The sequence below is a fragment of the Peromyscus californicus genome, unplaced genomic scaffold (genome assembly GCF_007827085.1).
Source record: "Peromyscus californicus insignis strain IS unplaced genomic scaffold, ASM782708v3 Scaffold_4__1_contigs__length_199733344, whole genome shotgun sequence".
Taxonomy (NCBI): Eukaryota; Metazoa; Chordata; class Mammalia; order Rodentia; family Cricetidae; genus Peromyscus; species Peromyscus californicus.
Window position 1 is genome coordinate 142920299 of NW_026294562.1, and position 17927 is coordinate 142938225.

General features: G+C 34.4%; 1 long non-coding RNA gene and 1 other non-coding gene across 33 annotated transcripts in view; both read left to right on the plus strand.

Annotated features, from left to right (window-relative positions):
- The window catches only part of LOC128094214 (uncharacterized), a 107665-nt gene that overhangs the window by 34676 nt on the left and 55062 nt on the right, over nt 1-17927 (plus strand). For 11 of the 32 annotated variants that reach the window (XR_008212859.1, XR_008212856.1, XR_008212857.1 and 8 more), the window contains one exon: nt 10378-10526. The exons of 10 other annotated variants lie outside the window; for them this stretch is intronic. This is a non-coding gene — a long non-coding RNA (uncharacterized LOC128094214). Of the gene's footprint in view, nt 1-700; nt 763-10377; nt 10527-11707; nt 11911-15338; nt 16462-17927 lie in introns of those variants that run through there. 11 more of the 32 variants (XR_008212858.1, XR_008212872.1, XR_008212876.1 and 8 more) reach the window with 4 other exon arrangements.
- LOC128095863 (small nucleolar RNA SNORD109A) lies at nt 3917-3980 on the plus strand. The gene has a single exon (XR_008213458.1). It is a non-coding gene; the product is annotated as a small nucleolar RNA SNORD109A (small nucleolar RNA).

Consider the following 17927-nt stretch of genomic DNA (forward strand, 5'->3'; position numbering starts at 1 on the left):
GTACCTATTTGATTATTTACTAGAGTTTCAGAATAGAGACCCATTGCTCATAAGGAGATTGTGTTCATACTGTAGTATTCTTTGCTTCTAGTTTAATCAGAGAAGGCTGACATGAATTTACTGTTCCTTTTCCAAAGTGGAAATATATATGCAATTTTTCTTGCTTCTCTGTGGCATATAAGTCATAGACATAAGATATTTGAATAGATTCTGGAATCTTAAAAAACATCTTGTCTGTATTAGTTAATTGCTGGATTTGTATGGTATAAAATTATTGAGCTGGAGAAATTTAGTATATGTACTTTTGTATAAGTATTCTGTATTTCAACAGATAGTAAAATACACCATCAGTCTAGTGTCTATTGGTTGAGGTTATTTCTTGAGAATGTTGTCTAGTAGATGGTATTTTACTTGGTGCTTAATGGTTGATGTCCTCAGAACAGGACAAATACTCGTAAGAAAAACATTGATTTAATATATGATACTTTGGTGGTACAATGGTTTGATTAAGAATGGCCCCTATAAACTCGTATGTTTGAATGCTTGGTTAACAGAGCATGGCACTATTAGGAGGTGTGGCCTTGTTGGAGTAGGTGTGGCCTTGTTGAAGAAAATGTGTCACTAAAGATTTGGCTTTGAGGTTTCAGATGCTCAAGCTAGGACTAATGTGGCATTCTTTTCCTGATATCTGCTGATCTAGTTGTAGAACCCCCATCTATCTCTCCAGCACCATGTCTGCCTGCATGCCACCATGTTTGACAGGTACATTGTTAGAAAGCTCAATAAACTAGTATATTGCTATTTAAGATATCGTAAATAAATTTATTAAAATAAATTTTGTTAATATAAGTAAAATTGTCAGTACTGTTTACAAACATGTATCATTTAACATATAGAATTTAACAGTGACATTGATGCCATAAAAATCTTAATTTTCAATCATCTTACTACTTCTAATTATAAACCAAAGTATGAATACTAAATTTTAAAGGTTCCAAATCATTGTATGCACAGGTTTCTAAGTTCCTATATTATTTATAATAAGATATTCTTAAATCTCAAATTTATAACTTAATTTTATTGTTGTCAAACATAGTGAAAAGTCACAATGAACTACAATAATATATTAAGAAATTAATTATTCTCATAGTGCTAGAGAGGCCCACAGAAATCCACAAAGATACCCACACAACAGACTGCTGGCAATGGTCAAGAGACAGCCCGAACTGACCTACTCTGGTGATGCGATGGCCAAACACCCTAATTGTTGTGCTAGAAACCTCATGCAACTACTGAGGGATCTGGATGCAGAGATCCATGACTAGGCCCCGGGTGGATCTCTGGGAGTCCAATTGGCGAGAATGAGGAGGGTTTATATGAGCGAGAATTGTTGGGACCAAGGTTGGATAAAGCGCAGGGACGAATGGCCGAATGGGTGGAAACACATGAACTATGAACCAATGGCTGAGGGGTCCCCACTGGATCAGGCCCTCTGAATGGGTGAGACAGTTGATTGGCTTGATCTGTTTGGGAGGCATCCAGGCAGTGGGACCAGATCTTGTGCTCATTGCATGAGTTGGCTGTTTGAGGCCTGGGGCCTATGCAGGATTGTTTGGCTCGGCCTGGGAGGAGGGGACTAGACCTACCTGGACTGAGTCTACCAGGTTGACCTCAGTCTGTGGGGAAGGCTTTGCCCTGGAGGAGATGGGAATGGGGGGAGGGTTGGGGGGAGGGGGAGGGGGGGCGGGAGGGGGGGAGAACAAGGGAATCCGTGGCTGATATGTAGAGCTGAATTGTATTGCAAAATAAATTAAAAAAAAAAAGAAATTAATTAGGATAGACTACACGGTATGAATTTGGATAAATTTATAAGAAAAAATGCTCTGACATATTTTTCAAACTTTTAATATTTTTAATAGAAGTTTTAAAAATGTTTCTTTACCTCTAAAGAATTTGAGTATATATGGTATATAAGTTTTTTATTAATTGGATCTGTTCATTGACAATTTCATGCCAATACAAAATACATTCTGATTACTCTTACTCCCCTCATTTCCCCTCTCATACCCTTGTCAATCCACCCTATTGACAACAAATCCCTTTCTTATGTTTATATCTTTTTGTTTTATAAGCCAGTTAGTTTAGCAAGGGTCATCTCTGTGACTATGGGTTTGGAACTATCCAGTAGAGATTGTAGACTCACCAGTGGGTACAATTCTGAAAATAATGACTCTGTAAATAGTTTAGCAAGAAAGGTATGTCCCATGAGTCCATCCTCTATCCATGGCTGGTTGTGATAGTTCAAGTTTTGTGCTGGACTAATGTGGCTAACCACCACTGCTATGAGTTCATAGTTGCATAGTTCGTCACATCCCGAGAAAGTATTTCATATCCCTTATATCTATCTTCAGGTTCTTACATTATTTCTACTCCCTCTTCCTTGAGCCTTACATGGAATGGTATAAATGTGTTTTTAGTTGAATACTTAACCACCTGTGAGAGTTTTATTTATCCATCGTCCTGACTATATATGAACAAATAAGAAAAGAAAAACATAATTAGGTTCCCATATTGAGTTATTATATCATACAAGACACAAGGCAGTGGTTCTCAAACACCCTAAAGCTGAGACCATTTAATACAGTTCCTCATGCTGTGGTGATCACCAAATCATAAAATTATTTTGTTGCTACTTCATAACTGGAATTTTGCTAGTTATGAATTGTAATATAAATATCTGATATGCAGGATATCTGATATAAGACCCCACAAAGGGCTGTGACCCATAGATTGAGAAATACTGACATAAGGGGTTTTAATCTAGAATGCTTGTGTAAAAATATAAATGTGAGTGGTATATAACATATACCAATTATTTTCATGTAATTGACAGACCTTATAAATAATGAAACTTACATCTTTGTTTTATATTAATAACCCAAGTAAGTCTTTATGGGTTTTCCACATGAATGACAGGTGTGTGTGTGTGAGTGTGTGTGTGTGTGTGTGTGTGTGTGTGTGTGTGTGTGTGTGTGTGTGTATGTATATGTGTGCATGAGAGAAGCAACAATATCAGGCTGTCAGTGTGTTTCTTAGGTGTTGCTGTAACTGCAGTTTCCCAGATCTGGAGCAAACACATAAGAATTTCCAGCAAACAAGGCAGTTTCAAATCCCTAAATATGTAATACTTCACTAGCATTTCATCACTCCTTCCTAAATATAGTTTGTATGAACATAAATCAAAGACAATTTGGAGCCATCTTGAATGGGTGGTAATGCATTATTTATATACCTCTGGTCTTGACGATGGTGAGGAGAATGAGGGAAATGACACAAGTAGGCCTGCTAGAACAGAGATGCAGGTGGAAGTTTAATGCCCTTGATTTGGATAGGAAATTGGGAAAAACACACATGACAAGAAATCATTCATGTGACTCACTTATTGAGAGAAATTAGCTAATTTTTGATAAACTGGAAATACTGGATATTGTCTTGAGTTGCTTCTGGTAATATAGTCCATAGATGTGAATATGGCAGTAATATTGTTTTTCCAACATGGAAATAACTTCTTGGGTACTGAGAAGAGATAGAATTGGTAAAAGCAGGTTTGTATTGGATGTTTTAATGTTCATGGCCTTTTGTTCTAGTCATCTCAGTGATACATGCTGAAAGTTTAACCTTGCAGCAATATTTATTCCTTTTAATTTTTCTAAGTGTCAAGCTGCCATCTCCCAAACTCTTGTTCTCCTATTATTGTTCTGCTATAGTGTTCTGCTAAAGTTGATTAAGTTGACATACTGCTAGCTTTAGTAAGCTAAAGGTGAAGAATAAAGCATCTTGAAAATCTAGACAACAGCTATGTCAGAAAGTAATCCACTTATATAAAAAGCCTAACTTGTCAGGAACAGTCTTACCAAGATCAATGATGAGCACAATCATCTGAGGACTGTGAAATATTTTAAGATGTCAATCAGAGAACAGCTATAATTCCTTTGGTAGCAAAAAAGAATTTCAAGAATTATCTCAATGTGACGACCTCTTTACTCACAATATTCCTACATAACATTTTTCTCTTATTTCCTCAATAAATTGTATTGTCAAAATGATTTCCCTGGGGAGACTTTATCCTTAAGGTTTCACATTAAGGAGAAGTTTGATATTTTAACTACTGTGAATAGTTTGATATTGGTTGAATCAAAGGACTTGAGTGAATACTTGATTACAAAGCCATTAAAAATACACACATATATTTGATTAGAGAAATATACATATCTCTATTACAGAAATAAAATGTGACCAAACTGTTATAAAGGGGCATGTAACTCAGTAATGTTGAGAAAGTTCGATGAGAATAGACACAAATAATATCTAAAGACAATTGTGTTAGTTTATTGTAATTGCTGTTTATTATTTTCTAAATTGATTTGTTTGCTTTTGTCCTTTGCCATTTATTTCTCTGTCAGGTAGAATAGAAGTGGTAACATCATGTTGAGGAATAGAAATCAGCAGATTCCTTTGTCATTACAAGTGATAAGATAGTAATATAATTAGTTGATACATTTAGAATGAGTACAATTCATATAAAACATGTTGATTTAATTCCACAATGGATTGAAATTAGAAGCTGAGAAATATTTATTGATAATCTCCAAAATATTTGAAAAAAAAATGAAAACTTGCCGGGCGGTGGTGGCGCACGCCTTTAATCCCAGCACTTGGGAGGCAGAGCCAGGTGGATCTCTGTGAGTTCGAGGCCAGCCTGGGCTACCAAGTGAGTCCCAGGAAAGGCGCAAAGCTACACAGAGAAACCCTGTCTCAAAAAACCAAAAAAAAAATGAAAACTTATAAGCAATTTTCTGGACAAAGAAGACACAAAAAGAGAAACTGAGAAGCATTTCAAACTAAATACATATAAAAATTAATATCTTCAAATTCAAATGTAGCTAAACTGGCTTGGGAAGATTTTTTTGTGTGTTTTTGCTTTTGTTTTTCAAGACAAGGTTTCTCTGTGTAGCTTTGCGCCTGTCCTAGAAGTCACTCTGCAGCCCAGGCCAGCCTCGAACTCACAGAGATCTGCCTGGCTCTGCCTCCCAAGTGCACCACCACTGCCCTGCTGGGAAGATTTTTATAGAACTGAAATTCTTATACTACAGATAATTAGAAGCCTTTAATAAATGGCATTATTTCAAATGAATGGCTTTATACTCCAGTATAAGAAACTTAAGAATGATATAACACAGAATAAAAGAAAGAGCACATTCATAAAAAGGAGAACAGAAAGTAATCAAATATATATTTATACATTATATATTTGCACATAAATATACATACATACATGCATGCATACATATATAGAGGGAGAGAGAATGAGAATGTGTTAAATTAAATTAAAAGTAACCCATTAAAGCATGCAGAAAGAATTAATGAAAACCTAGTCCCTGGGGTAAAGGTTAATAACTGGACTGTCATTTATACCTTCTGAGAGTGGGAAAATCAGCTTTCTCCAATGAAGGGACATTGGGTATATAAACCACTCAAGGGCAGATCTTTTGTTCAGGAGTAGCTAGTCAAAATATAATAGGCTCCATGGTTTGGTTTTTTGTTTGTTTGTTTTTGTTATAGTTTGTGTGTTTTTATTTGGTCACGGTGTTTTTTTCTTTTGAGGTATTATCAAATTTTGTTTTTTTTCATTTGGGGAAGTTTATTGTTGTATTAGATTTTTAGGTTTTTTTTTTTTTTAAGAAAAAACAAAGTTGGGTATGTAGGGATGGGGAGAGGATTTGGAAAGAGCCCGTAAACCAGCAACTTAGATGGAGTAAAAATTTTCACTTGAAAGATGCAAATATAAAAATTAAGTCAGTAAATAGATAACCAAAATAGTGTTTTATCAAAAAAATTAATTTTTATTAAAAATATTCTTGCAAGGAAATATAGATTACACTGAACTTTAAAACCTGAATTCCATATGATCTTCCAGAAGATATAGAAGAAGGGAATAATTCCAAATTCAACATATATGAAAAGCACTATCTTCATAGAAAAAAATCCTACATTTAAAATGAGGCTATACAAAAATATTTTTTATGAGCATGTATATCTGTGTTCAAATTTTTAGAAATAAAATCTAACAATTTATAGCCATGTTTCATGATTAAATCAAATTAAGCCTAGAATCAAGTTTGGTTGAACATTTAAAAATAAATCTGTATTTTCAAATCACTAGAAATTCAAGGTGAAAACATTTAAAATGTACTTATCTATAAAATCTGTGTTTACATAAATACTCAAAATTAGCCAGGCATAGGCACATACATGTGATCTTAGCATTCAGGAAGCTACAAAGCAGGAAAATGTTGGTTTGAAGACCAGCTTGACAACAAAGTGATAGTGTTTCAAACAAAAGTCAAAATTAATATTTATATTTTTGGAAAGTAACCAAAGACTTACACATTTCCAAAGAATATTTATGCAAGAAAACCTTCTGATTCTCAGTAAGAAAAACAGAATAACTATTTGGATCTGCTAATAAGTTCTCTAGAAAAAATATAGCTTGCGGTGGTATTGTTTTCCCTGAAATATTGTGCACTCCAATAAACTTATCTGGGGTCAGAGAACAGAACAGCCACAATATTAAACACAGAGGTTAGGCAGTGGTAGCACGCGCCGTTAATCCTAACATTCCAGAAGCAGAGATCTGCCTGGATCTCTGTGAGTTCAAGGCCATGTTGGAAATAGCCAAGCATGGTGACTCACGCCTTTAATCCCAGGAAGTAATGGCAGGAGGCAGAAAGGTATTTCAGGCTTGAGGACAGGGAATTATAGCCTGGTTAAGCTTTTAGGCTTTTGAGCAACAGTTCAGCTGAGATTCATTCTGGATGAGGACTGAAGAGGCTTCCAGTCTGAGGAAACAGGATCAGCTGAGGAATTGGTGAGGTGAGGAAGCTGTGGCTTGTTCTGCTTCTCTGGTCTTCCAGCATTGATCCCAGGTTTGTTTTCATTAATAAGACCTTTTAAGATTCATGCTACAATAGCGCATGAAATTTTTAGTTATTTGGGCTGATGCAGAGACTTTTCTATGAGTAGATTCCCATACCAGTGTTAAGCATAAAGAATTAATAACAATTATTGACTATCATATAAGGTTAAATAACTAACGGTAACTGGAATAAAAACACAACAAAATAATGAAAATGTAAAAACAATGGATGATAAAGATACATTTTGTGGTATATTTAAAGAGTTCTTTGGAAAACAATAACACACTGCTTTTTATATGAAGTCCACATGAATGTGCAGAATGTATGGTAGCATAGGAAATACTTGAAGTTCCTAGATGCTTACTTCTTAATTATCACAAGCTCCTGTGCAAGCAGTAGGTTAAGGCTAAGAAACAATTTTGAGCTACCTGAATACCACATGTGAAACAAAATACACATAGAGAAAGTCCCTTAGTAAAGAGTGAGTGACATATTGGTTATTTAGGGAAAATTTTACCTAATCATTATATGTGCTCAAAGCTGCAAAGATAACTCATTATCCACACATTACAATATACAAATTTTATACAGGAAAATCATGAAAAAGAACAGATTAGCAACAAAAACAAACTATATGAATGGAGAAAACCTATTTGCATATGTAATGTTCAGTTTCCAAGAAAATAAAAAAATATACAAAGAAATAGTAAATTACTGCACATGCACAGAAAAAGAAATCAACAGAAAGTATTCCAAAGGAAAGAAAGGTACTGGACTTACTAGACATTAAGTCAACTTTTAAAAATATATCCAAAGAACTAAAGAAAAACACCAGTAAAGATTTTAGTAAAGTATGAAGCTGATGCTTCAACAAATATAGACTGTTATTAAGACATGGATACTAAAAAAGAACTACATAAAAATTCCTCAATTTAGAAATAAAATAAGTGGGTAATGCTTCCATCCAATTGAAAAAAATTAAAATATATATGACATAAAGGACCCTCAAGAATGGATTTTTAGCAGACAAGAAATCCACTAACTTGAAGATGTTCTAATTAAGATTATCTAGTCCAGGTATCAAGGGGGGAAGCAAATAATGGAGAAAAATGAATTGAACAGAAGAGAACCATAGAAAACCACACTTATACGAATGTACACATTAATGGGAGTCCAAGAAGGAAAATAAAGAAAGGGGAAAAATTGAAGAATGATAGCTCAAAGCTTCCCAAATACGAAGGAAAACATTAATGTACCCAATAATGATATCAAGAAGCTCCAAGTAAGATAGATTTGAAGACAAAAATCTAATTCCAAAGAGAAAAGCATCATTATGAATTTCGAATAACTAATAAAAACAGAATGCTGAAGACTGTAAGAGTAATATTGAAAACATGATTCTTATCATAAACTGTGTAAAACAGCAAGTATTTTATATATAATATACAAAATATACAGTATATATACATATTAAAAGTAATGAAATAAAATATTCAATAATTTAATATCTACCAAAATACACTCCTTAAATTGAGAAATGAATACATTTCTAAGAAAACACAAATTTGGAGAAACCCTTTTTTATACATAGAGCCCTGAAAAAGTGCTAAGGAAACTTCTAACATATAAAATAGGAAGACACTAGACAGTTAAATAAATCCACATCAGGAAATAAAAAAGCAAAAAACATAATATCTGTAAATTTAAAATAAAACATAAATGTATTTTGCATGTGACATTTGTCTTTTAGTTAGTTTATAATATCATTTCATGAAAATTCCATGTTGATAGTCTCATATATAATTATGGAGCAACTGAAGAATGATAGCATACAGGAGTTTTCTATCAACACCCCACAAAATTTCAACAGCAGAAAGAACCTGAGAACCTCTGGAAACAGCTTGGGAGCACACATCACCTACTGGTCTGACTCTGGCGAAAGATAAATTCAATCCTCAGCATCCACATGGTGTCTTACAGCTATCTATAAGATATGATGCTCTCTTCTGGTCTCTGTAGGTACTGCATACAAGTGGTATGGGAGTCCAAGACAGACTCTATTTTCTTTATTTTCCTTCTTGGACTCCCATTAATGTATGGTAGAGACATGAATGAAGACAAAACCCCCATTCACAAAAAATAAAAATAAAGGAAAAAATAGGTAACTTGAAATTATCCACTGGTGAGGAAAATTATAAACAAAAAGCTTATAGAATTAACATGGCATCATCAAAAAAAAATAATATAAGGATTATAGTAGTTACAGAAGAAGAAACAAAGAGACAGAAAGCTTAAAGACATAATGGCTTAAAACTTCCCAAATCTGGCTCGGCAGCGGTGGTGCATGCCTTTAATCCCAGCACTCAGGAAGCAGAGTCAGGCTGATCTCTGTGGGTTTGAGGCCAGCCTGATCTACAGAGTGAGATCAAAAACAGGCACCAAAACTACATGGAGAAACCCTGTCTCAAAAAACCAAAAAAACAAACAAAACAAAATCCTCCCCAAATCTGTGGCACAATATGGACATCAAAATAATACAATTCAAATACCCCCAAACATATTAAAACTTCACAAAGACACATTATAATAAAAAATAAATGTCTATCTAATCACTTTGCAAGCACCAATCGTTAAGAGTCATTATATATATATATATATATATATATATATATATATATATATATATTCTATGCTACAATTATTTGCATATAACTTAAGTAAATTCTACTGAAAACTCTGTATGTTAAAGGAATAAATTTGAAAGAATGGAGTGAAAATAGACCCATTACATATAAGGGATTGTTTACAATCAAAATATTTCTGAGAAAAAAACTTACAGACAAGGAAAGAGTGTGATAATATATTCTATCTTCTGAAAGAGACTGTGGAAAGTTGGTCTTCTTTCTTACAGTAGCCATTTATTTTTATTTATTTAATATTTATTTATTTACTTACTTATTTTTAACTTATTCTTAATTTTCTATTTTACATACCAATCACAATTCCCCCTCTTCCCTCCTCCTGCCCCTCCAACCTCCCCCACACAACCCACCCCCATTCCCTCCTCCAAGAAAGTAAGGCCTCCCATGGGGTGTCAGCAGAGCCTGGTACATTCAGTAGAGGCTGGTCCAAGCCCCTCGCCCTGCCTCAAGGCTTTGTGTCCCACCATAGGTAGTGGGCTCCAAAAAGCCATCTCATGCACCAGGGATGTATCTTGACCCTACTGCCAGGGGGCCTCTTAAGCAGATCAAGCTACACAACTGTTTCTCTTATGCAGAGGACCTAGCCCAGTCCATGGAGGCTCCACAGGTGTTGGTCTAAATTTCATGAGTTCCCACTAGTTTGGTTTGGTTGTCTCTGTACATTTCCCCATCATGATTTTGATGCCCCTTACTTGTAGAATCCCTCTTCTCTCTCTTTGACTGGACTCCTGGAGCTGGACCTGTTATTTGGCTGTGGATCTCTGCATCTGCTTCCATCAGTTACTGGAGAAAGGCTCTATGATGACAGAGTACTCACCGATGTGATTACTGGGATAAGCCAGTTCAGGTAACCCCCTTCACTATTGCTAGTAGTCTAAACTGGGGTCATCCTTATGGATTCCTGGGAATTTCCCTAGTACCCAGTTTCTCCCTGTCCCCATGATGTCTCCCTCTATCATGGTATCTCTTTCATTGCTCTCCCACTCCATCCCTTTTCCAGCTCAACCATCCCATTCATTTATGTTCTCAGATGGCTCAGCCATTAAAGGCTAGGCTCACAATGAAAAATATAGCAGTAGCCATATTTATATCTGATAAGATAGACTTCAAGCCAAAGATAAGAGATAAAGTCAATGTATTTTAATAAAGAGATAATTCCTCAAGACTATATAAATATATATGCACCAAATGTTAGCAATGTAATTTCATACCACAAACAGTATGAGGCACTGAGGGGAGGATAAACCTATATAAAATAAATAATATAGTGACTTTAATACCCTAGTCTCATCAATAGATAGACAAAAACAACAGATAAATTTCAGATGAGCTACATCATAAGCCCAGGACGAGATGAAATGATTAGCTGATAAGCTCCATCAGATCACTAATGAAGCATTATCATCAATCTTTCCCAAATTATTTCCTAAAATAGAAAGTTAAAAAAGAGCAACATAATTTATGAGGCCAGTATTACATTGATACAAAGCCTGGATAAAGAGACAATAAAGAAATCTATACACAAATTTCCATGATAAACATGCATACAAAAAAATTAATAAAATTATCAATCAAATCCAAAAGTACATTTTAAAAGATGATGTAACATAATCAAACTGGCTTCATTGCAGAGACACAAAGATAGTTCAACATATACAAATCAGTATGTGTTAACAAACATGTACATATATGTAACAAAGGCTTAAGGACAGAAATTAGATGATAATTGCAATAAATACAAAACAGCCTTTGAATAATCTCCATCATCCCTTCATGAAAAAAGACTCCAAAGAAACTAAGAATAGGAAGACCATAGCTTACTATAATAAAAGCTACAAATATAAGGTTATAGCCAACATCATACTCAATGGGATAAAAACTGAAAGCACTTCCTCTAGTATTAGGAGACAAGTATATCTTGCCTCTCCATAACTATTCAATATAATGTTTGAATCCTTTGCATGGGTAATAAAGCAATGTAAATAAGGCATAGATTAAATGAAATAATTCAATTCATTCCTACTGCAGACAGTATGGACCCTAAAACTCTCACCAAAGAGGAAGACAAACTTTGATCTGACAAACACTTCTAACAAAATGGAAGGATATAAAAATCAAAATACAAAGGTCAACAGCTTTTCTATATGATAACTAACATTCTGCATAGGAGACTGGTCCCATTTACAAGGATCTCAAAAAAAAAACAGCTAGAAAGAAGTCTTACCAAGAAGGTAAGTAAGCTCAACAATGAAAATCTTAAAATACTTCCAAAAGAAATCAAAGACACTACAGGATGGATTGGTAGAGTTAATGTTGTAAAAACAGCCATGTAACAGAAAGTTATTTACATTTTCAATGTAATCCCTATCAAAATACCAAATATTCTTCAAAATATTATTTTAAATCTTAAAAGTCATACAGAAGTACAAAGGACTATGCACTAAGCACTCCTAAGCAGAAAGAGCAATATTGGAATTGCCATAGTATGGAATTTCAAACATACTATAGAGCCATTATGTTGAAACAACATGATACTTGCACAAAAACTGACATATAGACCAATACACTATGTAAACTAAATATACAAATCAAAACCAAAAACAAACAAACAAAAAAAATAAGCCCATGCAGTTATGGCCACTGGTTTTGACATAATTTCAAAAATCATGTGCAGGGATTAAAAACAGCATCTTTGACAAATGGTTCTGGGAAACTTAATATGCACATGTTCAAGATTGAAACTTGATAGCTCTGTCTCACACTGCATGAAACCCACTCAAAACAAGAAAAGACATTAACATAAGACCTGAAGGATTGAAGCTGCTAACAGGGAAAACACTCAACGGTATAGACACAGGCAAGAATCTTCTGAAAGGAACTCAAGTAAGTCAGAAAATAATGGCAAGAATTTTCAAGTAGGATTATATAAAATTAGGAAGTTTCTGCACAGCAAAAGATACAAAAGTCAAATCTGTAAAGATGGGTGAGTTGTCACATTATGTACTCACAGAATAGCTTGGTTTGGCTCCACACTACCTCTAACTCCAGTTGCAAGCAATCTGCTGCCCCCAGGTCCCTGCACATACTCTCATGAAGGCTCACACACATAAAAATAAACAAATGAATAAATAAATCTTTTTTTAAAGAGTCAAGGTTCAGCCTACAAAATTTGAGAAAATTTTTGCCACTTATACATTTGAAGGGAACTAGTATCAAGAATATATAAAATGCTGTAAATATTAAAAATCAAAACCATAAGTAATGAGTAAAACAGCAAAAAAGGGCCAATAAATACATGAAATAACAATCAGTATTTTTAGCCATTTAGGAAATGCAAATCAAAAGATTGGGATTCCATCTTGTCTCCACTGAAAAAGTTATCATTAAGGTAACAGGTAGGGCTCCTTCTGGAGATAGTTCTTTTAGTATAATTTCTGTCTTCCAAGCATGAGGACCTGAATTTCAGCTATAGAACTTAAATAAAAAGAAGCCAGGTCTGGTAACACATGCTGTAATGCCACTGCTGAAGAGACTGAGATAGGTTGGATCCCAGGGACTCACTGTCTAGGTAGTGTAAGCTACAGTTCCAGGCCAGTGAGAGACCCTGTCTCAAAGCAAAGAAAAACAAGCAAGCAAACAGCGACAATAACCACAAAACAAACAACAGGTAAACAGAACCTGAAGAAAGACACCCAAGATTGACTTCTGGCCTCCATATGCCTGTACACATGTGCATGCACACCCACACCCACACATGAAAAGCAACAACAGAAAATGCTGAGGAGGGGTGTGAGGGGGACTGTTATACAAAACTGGTAATAATATAAATTAGTCCAGCCACTATGAAAGTCTGTATAGATGTTCCTCAAGAAAACGAAAAATGACAAACTACCAGGTGATGTGGCAATACCACTCTTGGAAATATAATTCAGTACAGAATAGAGGTATGAGACCATCCTTGTTCACTGTGAAACTGTTGCTGGCTCTGCAGCTGGGGTCTCGCTGTCTCTGATCACAGGAGAAGGGGGTGGGTAGATGCAGAGTTAATGACACAGACTCCAGTAGGTTTGCAAGCCGTCTCTCTTTTATTAAACAAAGAGCTGAGGTTTATATATGTGGATTTTTGTCAGGCTTTGCTTCTGGCTGCTATGGTGTTTCTTGGTTGGCTCTAGGCTGCATGTCATCATCTTTTGGTTTGGGGCTTATGGGTCAGATTTCCTCTGGCCAGAGTGCTCTCTGCACATGTCACATCTCTTTGTTTGCTTAAGGCATGGCCCAGTGCTTTGGCCTTATCCACCTCAGTGAAACATTTTTTTTTTTTTGGTTTTTTGAGACAGGGTTTCTCTGTGTAGCTTGTGCCTTTCCTGGATCTCGCTCTGTAGACCAGGTTGGCCTCAAACTCACAAAGATCCAACTGGCTCTGCCTCCCGAGTGCTGGCATTAAAGGTGTGCGCCACCAATGCCCAGCTTCAATGAAACAATTTAAAATGGAGGTGGTATAAATCAGTTTTGATGTCTATGAGCACATTAACAGAAAATGAGCTTTTATTTATCTCTAAAGAATGAAATGATCACATTTACAGGAAAATATTTCAATGGAACCACACTTAAATTATACTAAGTGAAAATAGCCATACTCAGAAAGACAAAACGTCAGAATTTCTCTCATATTTAGAACCTAGATTTCACACACATGCACACAGATATACACACACACATGAATGGCAGAGAAGTAGGGGAGGGAAGTATTCAGGGAAATGGGGAGAAGGTTAGCAACAGGAAGATGGGGTCAATAGAAGAGATTAATGAGAATATGGTAAATGTGGTTGGAGTAGATGATGTATTTTAATGAAAATGCCATGAAATCTACCACTCTGTACAAGAAATATATTCTATTAAAGCAAAAAAGAAACATTTATCTAGCCATCTACTACATTTCTATAGTTATTAACTATACATTGTATGATCTCTGACATTCCACCACACATTATACACTGGCTGCATCTATGATGCTAAACATATCAGAATTAACATCATTATGATTTTCAACTTACTAGCTTGAAAACCTGTTAGTACAAAATTCAACCTTTCAGGAAAAGTTACAATATTTTACTTAACTGTATTTTTATAATTAAAACCTACTGACATGATTATGGAAACACAATTAAAGCATTTAGCACAAGTTAACATATACACACACTTCTTCCTTACATTTGTGATAGAGTTTAACAGTGAGAACATGTAGCATTTGCTTTCTACTTGGAATGTTACTGGTCCTTATTTTAATTTCTTCCATAAGTACATATTTGCTTAGATTTCTATTTCTTGTGTGAGCTTTATCAGGTCAATTGACCAAGGAGTTGGTCAATTTCAGTGAGGTTATTAAATTGGACACATAAATGATCATTTTTATAATACTTTGAATACTCTCATTTTTAAAGTTAGAACAGCATTACCAATTTTATTTATCTTTTCTAAAACATAGCTTTTAGTTTTCTTGATTCATTTGGTTTTGTTAATTATAGTAAAAAACTTTTCATTAGTTTAACATTACTACTTTTTCCTGTTTTACTTTAGATTGAATTGTTTTTCTAGTTGCCTGAGGTAGAAAATATTAATTTTAGAATTTTCTTTTTCATCATTGCTCTAAATTTTTAAGGATTTTTTCATGCATTCTGAAGTTTGGTAAGTTATATTGTCATTTACTTTAAAATAATTTTCAATTTCTTGAAACTTATCTAACATAATTTATAGGTAAGTTTAATTTGGACTAGGACTGTAGCTCAGTGGAAAAAGGTATGTAGCTCACATACATTATTGCCTAGCATATGTGAGACATAGGCTTTGAATCTCAGCACCGAAAAAATATATTTTAAAATCTGAAAATTCAGTGGACATGAGACCAAATTCCAAATCAGATTTCATAGCTAGTGCCAGATTGATAAAAGCCCTATGCTGTCCTTATACTTTAGATGTGATTATATGTTTAATTTACATTTAAAATTTGTTTTTATTTTCTCTGAATATTTTTCAGGAAGGACAGAGTAGAAAATTATCATAATATTAGTTACCTTTGAGAGAATATATAAAAATGAGAAAAGGCTTTTTACTGCTACTTTTATATCTTTTTATCTCTACTGATTATTTGGTGTGGGATAACTTAATGAATATTGATTATCTGATTAGAAGTATACAAAAGAACCTATGCAGCACTCAGGTATATTTTGACACAATAAATAAAATCAATCCTGTGAAGCACTCAATTTAGAGGCATGTTTATTTCAAATATTGTTACTGCTGTAGTTTTCTGATAATTTTCTTACTAAGTGGATGTAGCATTTAAAATTCAGAATTAAATGTTCATTTGACTCTTAGAACACCACAATTTTCTGGTCTTGGTGCATATATAATTATTAAAAGAATTAAAAGCTTTTTTAAAAACTCTGTAAATACTTAGCACTTTTTCAGTTATGTTATTGATTTAAAGTTTAATTGCATTGTGGTCTCAAAGAAGCATTACATGTCTTATGTGTTGTGGGTACTGTTGTTCAGATCCTGAACAACAGATTCCTTTCACACATTCTCAATTCTTGTGTGCAGGGTGGGGAGGGCTGGCACAAAACCCAGCCACAGCTCAATTTCACTAATTCTTTCATTTGTCATTGGCATTTCATTTGAGTACATTCATCAAATTTTTAGTTGCATAATTTTATTTCTGTAATTTGCATTTAGTTGTTTTTTACAACTTTATTTCCTGAAAATAAAATTGTCTTCATTTTCAAGTTGATTGATATTGTACTTTGTAGAATATTTATGGTGACACCTTAAAATCCTATAGATATTTCCAACATCTGATTCGTGTTGATGTTGGCACTTGCAGAATATCTTCCATTATTGAAGGTGTAAGTTTCTTACAATTTGCTATAATGAAAGGTTTTTCAGTCATGACTAGGACATTTAGTAATTATGTGACTCTCAGTCTAATAGAATCTTTAATCAGTCCTCCTATGTAGCTATAGCTCAAGGTCATAGTGATTGCAAATTCAGCTTCCTACTTCACCAGGTTCACCACTACCCAGCAAAAAAGGGAGTCTGACTGGTTTACTTGTATGGTTAGAATGCAATTTCAGCTTCTTAGTCCCACTTATACTTTCCCAACAAAATGCAATAACTTAAGCTACTATTGCCTCCTATTGAGGACGTGGTTTTGGTTTTTCATTGTGACCTACTGATGTTGGGTTGAAGAATCTGAGTTTTGCTTATTTTCATTTATATTAGGTGTTCAAATCTCTACTGGGACCACTGACAATAGGGTGTGCTTCACATAGGGTTGAACAGTGATGACTAGCCTTGTCTAACACTAATTCTTACTGCCTTTGTGTTGGGGGTAGGTGAAGAGATCTCAATGTTCCCCTAAACTCCATTGATATAACTCTAGTAGATAATCCAGTTCTCCTCATGGCACCACTGGAAGGTGATAGAAGTTCAGTTGACACAACCCTGGCAAGGGAATTGATACACTATTATTACCAGTACATTTTTCCTATTCCATGTTGTCATTTCTTATGAAATATAAACATTGAGTGGAAAGTAACAAAGTCATTTTGCATGTACTAGAAATACATTTAACATTACCTAACAGGGAAAAATAATTCCCAGATAGATATTCTTAAGCAGAATGTGCCACACTATAGAGGAAGTACTAGCTACTATAGTAAAGGATGAAAAAATAACGGTCTTGCAGATTTGAAAAGGAGGAAAAACATTTATTCACAGATGACATGATTATCAATGAAGAATCCCAAAAAATCTAAAAACAAAACAAACAACCTGAAGTTTGACTAGGAATTACATATATATCTTACAATCAGAGCAGGGAATATTCTTGTATCTTGCTATTTATCTTCCAGTTACTTCATTATAATGAATTCATTTTTGTTCAACTAGCTTACTTCCTAAAGCTTTATTTACACACCACTAAAGAGCAGAGAGGACTGTCTATTTATTCTTTTGTTTCTCAGTGCAGATCAGTGACATGACTTGAGTACAGAAAACATAAATCTTACATAAAGTAGCAAATGCAGAACTCTTTGCTAGTCTGGTTTTATCTAGATACAAATAAACTTACAACACTAGTAGAATGACTATTTATTGCTCATCAAGAATATGTTTATGGATGCCTATTTACTTAGACAGAAGGTAGAACAAATGGTTTCTCTTATGAAAATTGAATAGCTATATAATACAA